Consider the following 8,059-nt stretch of genomic DNA (forward strand, 5'->3'; position numbering starts at 1 on the left):
GCACTGTGGAAAGCAATGTGGTGATTCCTCAAAGAGCTAAAAGCAGAATTAACACAGCAATCTCATTACTGGATATATACCCAAAAAAATATAAATATTTCTACCATAATATGACACATGCACAATGATGTTCATTGCAGCACTATTCACAATAACAAATCATGGAATCAACTAAATGCCCATCGATGGCAAATTGGATAAAGAAAATGTGGCACATGTATACCATGGAATACTATGCAGCCATAAAAAAAGAACGGTGCCTTTTGTAGGAACACAGATGGAGCTGAAGGCTGTTACCTTTAGCAAACTAATGCAGGAACAGAAAACCCAACACTGCATGTTCTCACTTATACCTGGGAGCTAAATAATAAGAACTTATGAACACAAAGAAGGAAACAACAGAAACTGGGGTCTACTTGAGTGGGTAGGGAGAGGAGCAGAAAAGAGAAATATTGGGTAATGGGCGTAATACCTGGTTGATGAAATAATCTGTACAACAAACCCCCATGACACGTGTCTACCTATACAACAAACCTGCACATGTACCCTCAAACCTAAAAACCAAGACAAAAAAAATTTTTTAATAAAAAACAAAAACAAAAAGATCCTCTCTTGTGAGTCCAAGAGAGAATAACTAAATGGCCTTATAATTTCTACAGGCAAGCTGGCCTACAAAGCTGAAGGTCAGAAAATATTCTGCACTATTAATTGGCAAGTACATGTTTGAACTGGATTCATAAAGAGGGAGAAAATTTGGAAAATTATTTAAATTTTTTAAATATGACTAAATTCAATCTAATTGGATCAAATTTTAGAAAAATGATGGCTTGAGTTACCTGGACTATCTACAGTTCCTTACTTACTAGAGTAATCTGCAATTAAATTCTTGGCTTTGACGGCCTGGAACAAACCATATTCTAAAAGGTAACAAACAAGAACTACTGTTTTAAAGTTTATACTTTGGGAACAAGCTCAGTCCCTTTGCAGGCTGAGCAACTCAGCTTATTAGACCTTTCCTAGATAGAGGGATGAGAACTGAGTCACATTTGGGCATGAAGAACTTCGAATTATTTTCTTCCTGCCGTGCCTTCAGATCAGATGGCATCTGCCCAGCCTCATTTCCTCCTTGAACTAAATGTCAATAACTAAGTTTTTCCATGACTGCACTGTGCACAGGTCTAAAAAGAGAATAAAGTTTAAACATGCCTGTCAGTTACTGGATGTTTTCCAGCAAATGAAGAATCACAATTAGCAAATCAGATAAACAAATGACTTACTAATACTGTAAATTACAATAATAAGTCTAGAATCTATTGAACAGTTTTACTAAAGCACCAGATGTTTTTAGACATTATCTATAATCATCACAAAAACTATGCAAGGAAGATGTTATTCTCCATTTTACTAGGGAGAAAATGAAGTTCAAAAGGCTGACTGGCAGAATTAGGGTTTAAACTGAGACCAGCCTGGCGCAAACTAAGCCACTGAACAACTAACATACAAAGAGCCAGAACCCACTACTTTCCAGAGCTTTACCTGTATTACCTGGATCTTTAGTTTTCAGAATAACCCTCACATATAGGTACTGCTATGATTCTGTGTCATGACAGGACAGGAGCTCAGGAAGGTTAAGGGATTTGCTCAAGATCTCACAGCTAGTAGGCTATGAACTCAAGTTGAATTCCTTTCTTGCCAATAATATAAATACTTCCCTGTGTTGAGCATTTTCCTAAACTACTTAGAACAATTATAACACACCCTACAAGGTTGTCCATCTTCTCCCCATTTTCCAGATGAGGAAGGTAAGGTTCAGAGACAGGACTTGACTTTTTGTGTCACAAAGCCATCAAGTGGCAGAGCTGGGATGAGCAGCCAGGCCTGAGGATTCCACGCCCAGGCTCCTGCCACTGCCCCAGGGTGCCTTGCACAGGACATTTAATAATTAAGCCAGGTATCTCATAGAACACCTGGCTAACTGTCAAGGGCCTATTAAGGCATAGGAGAGCACTTGAGGTAGTATAAAGGATTCAAGTGAAACAACTTGAAGATACAGCAACAGGAAGAAAAAAATAAGATCCAAGGCAGCAAAAGGCAAGTTCACACTGCCAATGCACAGAGCAGCAAACACTCTCTATTTTCCAAGTAATCATGTTCTTAATTTGATGTGCATAAATTGAAATAAATAAATAGATAGATAAACGCACACAAGTAAAGCAGGAACGTATACCTTGCAAGAAATTAGCTAGATATCAAGTGAAAGAGGCCAATATAAATAATTTCTATTTGTTTTATTGATTTTACTTCCATTTCAGAGGCTCATCCCTGCCCGTATTCCACCTCTTGCTTTCAGTAACAGAATTCTCCTGCCTCTAACCAAAATATTGGTTTGCAGAAAATAAGAATATTCCTTCTGAATTCAGACTATTGCTCTATGATAAACTCTTCTCCCTTGGGTGAGAATCTGAGGTCCCTTTGCCATAATGGCAAAGAAAAGAGTAAGTTTACAAGACAATACTATCCTTTCTGTGACATATTGCAGTGTTACAAAATATTCCCACATACATTCTCTCATTGGATCTTCACTTTAGCCTTAGGAGGCGGACAAAGCCTACATTATAGTCCTCATTTTACTGAGAATAAAACTGAAATCCAATTAAGTGACTTGTTTAAGATCATACTGCCAGTAAAACCCAGCCTGAGACCCAAGCTAACCCTCACTAAATCAGAATGCACAGTCCAACCAGGCCATATTCTGTTACTAAATCTCAGGCCCTTCGCATTCCACAATGGCATTAGGTTTTGTTTTGTTTTGTTTTAAAACAGGGTCTCGTACTCGCCCAGGTGGAACTACAGTGGTGCAATCACCACTCGCTGCAGCCTTGAGCTCCTGGGCTCAAGCAGTCCTCCTGCCTCAGCCTACTGAGTAGCTGGGACTACAGATGCACACCACTATCCCTGACTAATTATTTTGTTTATTTTTATTTTTTGTAGAAATGGAGTCTCACTATGTTGTTGTCCAAGGTAGCCTCAAACTCCTATTGGGATTACAAGCATGAGCCACCACCCCTGGCCAGCAACAGGCTTTAAATTACTTATGAAGTATCTATCATCATTATTACTTCGGAAACTAACGTTACCTAAGTCTCTGTCCTTAACCACTACATCCACCAGCCTCTTCACCCCGGACTTCCCAGTCCTCTTACTTATGTCTAAACCCTCCCTAAATCAGAATGCATAGTCCAACCAGGCCAACTGATTGGGGAAACTAAGTCACATTTCTAACAGGACTTTCACAGCCTCACAATAACTACTATTGCAACATTATACTAATGATAGTGCTGATGCTATTAATAATAATTTATTAGGTTCCCATTATACATCAAGTACTTTACATATTTAATCCTCTCCAAAATCTTAAGATAAAAGATCCACAATCCTTATCCACAATTCTGAAATACAAAAAGCTCTGAATATCCAAATATTTTTCCCTAAGTATACGGCAAACTCCTTTTGTAGTAAAACTTGACCTGAACCAACCTGAATTTTTAAAAAATAATCTTCATTTATCCACTTAAAGTGAACATTCATACATTTTGCTGCCACACAGGTCATGTGTTTGATTAGGGAGTGCTGCCTAAGGCCTTCCTGGGATGTCACATCTTATGTTCTTTGGTGAATATACACCTTTTTTCTTTCTAAAATCAGAATTATCTTAATACCAAAATATATCTGACCATGAGAATTTCAGATCTCCCCACTTTTCTTATAAATAAACTGAGATTCATAAAGAATACATTTTTAGTGTACATTTCCTCTAAGTCATCAGAGCCCTTTTACTAATGTAATAATCAATACTTGTTATGGGCTGAATTGTGTCCTCCCAAAAGTCATATGTTGAGACCTTAATCCCCAGCATGACTGTATTAAGATATGAGGCCTTTGAAGAGGTAATTAGTGTTAAATGAGGTCATAAGAGTTGGGCCTTAATCCGATAGGGCAGGTGTTCTTATAAGAAGAGGAAGAGACACCGTAGCACATTCCCCTCCTTCTCTCTCCCTCTCTCTCCTTCCCCTGCCACCCCCCTGCACAAACACAGAGGAAAGATCATGTGAGGACACAGCAAGAAGGCAGCCATCTACAAACCAGAAAGAGAGGCTTCACCAGAAACCAATCCTGATCTTGGAACCCTGATCCTGGTCTCTGAGCTTCCAGAACTGCAAGGAAATAAATATATATTGTTTAAATCACCCAGTCTGTGGTACTTTTTGTTTTGTTTTGTTTTATGGCAGCTCAGGCAAACTAATACAAATTTTTTTAATTGGTAAAAGGGTAGCTCTTATGCCTGCATATAAACTAATAGTTGTAGTAAAGTGGAACACTTCAAAGTACACCCCTTTCAAACTATTTTAAAGGCCATTGGCTTATGGCTGATCTGAGAGAGCTGGTCTTGCATTTATCATCTCTTGTCCCTCTATCCAGTCTTTTGTGAGAAAAATTCAGTAACATTGCAAACAGCAATGGTTTACTATATGCCAGGCACTGTTCTAAGTGTTTCATGTAATATTAATATATTCAGCCTTCACAACAACCCCTTGAGATGGACACTATTATATCCACTTTACAAATGATGAACTTGAGGCATAGAGAGGTTATATACATTGTCTTGCTAGTAAACCTGGCAGAGCAAGCATCTGAATTCCAGAAGAAACCAAACAGGAAAAAATCCTTTTCTTCATAGTGCTTATAGGGAGAGGTAGGGCAGCAGGCAAATAAATAAAATAAATAAGTAAACTAAAAGGTTATAACTCCAATGGAGAGGAATTGTCCAAGCATTTAATCCCAGTACTTTGGGAGGCTGAGGCTGGCGGATCATTTGAGGTCAGGAGTTCAAGACCAGCCCAGCCGACATGGTGAAACCCCCATCTCTACTAAAAATACAAAAATAGCTGGGCGTGATGGTGGGCACCTGTAATCCCAGCTACTTGGGAGGGTAAGGCAGGATAATTGCTTGAACCTGGGAGATGGAGGTTGCAGTGAGCAAGATTGCACCACTGCACTCCAGCCTGGGCAATAGAATGAGACCCTGTCTCAAAAACAGGGTAAAAGAGAAATTTCAGCACAAATATACTAAATAATAAACTCAAAGTAAAACAATACCTTAAAATGAATGTATTTGTTTTAAAAATACATAAGAACATTATGTAAAACTACATAGAAACTATGATGGAGTCATAGGGACCAGATTGCCCCCTCCTACCTGAAAGAATAAAAATTTTTTAAAACCAGACTACATATATGAAACAATGGTTCTCAAGACACTGGATATCAGATGATGAAGGACAGTGATTCCTGAGAGATGAGAAACAAACAAAGTTGAGTCCTGTTATTTCCCCAGCCTACTGACTCGAGAGAATTCGCAGGCCGTGGTGCAGGGATGGGGAACCACAATAGAACCCAATTATGAGATGCCACTAAAGCAGCATTTGAAGTAAAATGTGTACTCTACTTAGAAAAGAAGAAAGGATTTGAATCAATGCCCTCAGCTTCCACCTTAAACTGGAAAAGGAAGAACAAATTCAACCCTAAGTAAGATGAATAAAGAAGATGATAAAGAATGGCGTTGAAATGGTAGAGAATCGAACAACAATAAAGAAAAACAGATGAAACCAAAACCTGGTTCTTTGAAAAAATGAATACAATTGATAAATCTCTAGCCAGGCTTATCGGGGAAAAAAAAGAGAGAAGAATCAAATTACCAACAATCAGGAATGAAAGTGGGGCTATCACTACAGAGTTTACATATATTTAAAAGATTATAAGGTAATATTGTAAGCAACTTTATGCCAATAAATTCAACAACTTAGATGAAATTAACATACTCATTGAAGGACATATACTACCAAAACTCACTCGAGAAGAAACAGATAACCGAATACCACTATAACTACTAAACAAATTTAATTTATAGATTAAAATATTCTGACCAAAAACAAAACAAACAAAAAAAAAAACAAAACTTTTCAAGCCCAGCTGGCTTCACTGGTGCACAGGTGTATTCAACATTCTCTCAGCTACTAGGGAGGCTAAGGAGGATCACCTGAGCCTAGGAATGTGAAGCTGCAGTGAGCGGTGATTCTGCCACTGCACTCCAGCCTGGGTGACAGAGCGAGACAGTATCTCAAAAAGAAAGAAGTATCATAGACCAAAATACAAAACCCAAAACTATAAAACTTTTTGAATAAAATGACCTTGAGTAAAACAAATATTTTCTAGAATACCAAAAGTATCATCCATAAAACAACAAATTGATAAGTTAGACTTCCCAACAACTAAAACCTGTTGAGATTAAAAGAAAAGCCACAGACTTGGAGAAAATATCTGCAAAATACATATCTTATAAAAGACTTGTATGCAGAATATATAAAGAATTCTCAAAATTCCAAAATGAGAACACACACAAACAGACATAGATATGGGCAAAAGACATGAATAGACAATTTATCAAAGAAGATATACAAGTAGCAAATAAGTACATAAAAGGATGCTCACCCTTATTAGCAATTAGGGAAATAAAATTAGAACAAGAGATAGCACTACATACCAATAAGAATGGCGACAATTACACAGACCCACAATATTGAGTGTTATGAATGGTAATTAATAGCTCTCCTACACTGCTGGTGGGAATGTAAAATGGTATATTCACTTTGGAAAACAGTTTCTTAGTTTCTTCAAAAGTGAAATATATACCTACCACGTAATCCAGCCATTCCACTCACAAGTATTAATATTTACCCTAGAGTAAACAAAGTGTATGCCCATACAAAGACTTGTCCACAAATGTTCATAACAGCTTTGTTTGTAATAACCAAAAACTGTAAATAATTTAGATGCCTATTTAAATTTAAATAATTTAATAGGTGAATGATTAAACGAACTTTGATATATGCATCATACAATGAAGTACTCCCAAACAATGAGAAGGAATAAACTCATCATACATGTAACAACAAGGATAAATCTTAAAATAATTATGCCGAATAAAAAAGACAAAAAAGTTTTCATATATATAAAACTCAAGAAAATGCAGCCTAACCTACAATGACAGAAAGCAGATCAGTGTTACTGCCTGCGCTGAGGCAGGGGAAGATGAGGGTTGGAGTCAGGAAGGAGTAATTATATAATGGCACAAAGGAAACTTTGAGGGATGACAGATAAGCTCATTATCTTGATTGTGTTCATGGTTTCATCAGTGGATACATAATACCAAAATTTTCCAGCACTATCTGCATATATTGTAAACGTGAAGTTTATTATATGCCAGTTGTAACTCAATAGATCATTAAAAACACACACACAAAAACTAGACTGAATGTTTCTGTCAAATTTAGTGATATGATATTCCTTTTACAGATAGGCATGACTGACTGCAAATAATTAAGTGTGTGCTGTACAAAAGCTGGGATTTAAAATTCTTCAAAAGATTGTTATTAATGGGTCAGATTCAGATACAATCCACTAATTCTAGTTCAAGTAGGAAGAGATTTGCTCTCTTCCTTTGCCTTCCTAATTAAAAAAATCAAGATTTCAAATATTTTATAAACAACTTTTAACATCTTCAGTAAATTTGTTTATTATGTATTCTGATTATCTACTGCTGCATCAAAAACCACTCTAAAACTTGGTGTCTTCAATGCAGTTTGGCAGAACTCTGCAGGAACAGCTCATCTCTGCTTCACTCAGAGCAATTTAGATGGGTCAAAGACTGGAAGCTGGGACCATCTGAAGGTTCACTGATTCAGTTCTGATGGATGAAATTGGCTGTCACCTCAGCTAGGGCTAGACCCACAACACCAAACCTCTCCATGTGGCCTGGGCTTCCTCACAACATGGTGGCTCATTCCAAGGGAGAGTCAGTCAGAAACTGTGTCACCTCTTTGAACCAAGTCTTTTAAGTCAAAGAATTTGCAGACATCTTTTTAAAGCACCATACTGTGCTTATCAAAAATGCAGACTCCTCAAGATTCCTTTCAAATACATGGTCATATCAGGAGCTTTA

The sequence above is a fragment of the Callithrix jacchus genome, chromosome 13, assembly GCF_049354715.1.
Source record: "Callithrix jacchus isolate 240 chromosome 13, calJac240_pri, whole genome shotgun sequence".
In the NCBI taxonomy this organism is placed as follows: Eukaryota; Metazoa; Chordata; class Mammalia; order Primates; family Cebidae; genus Callithrix; species Callithrix jacchus.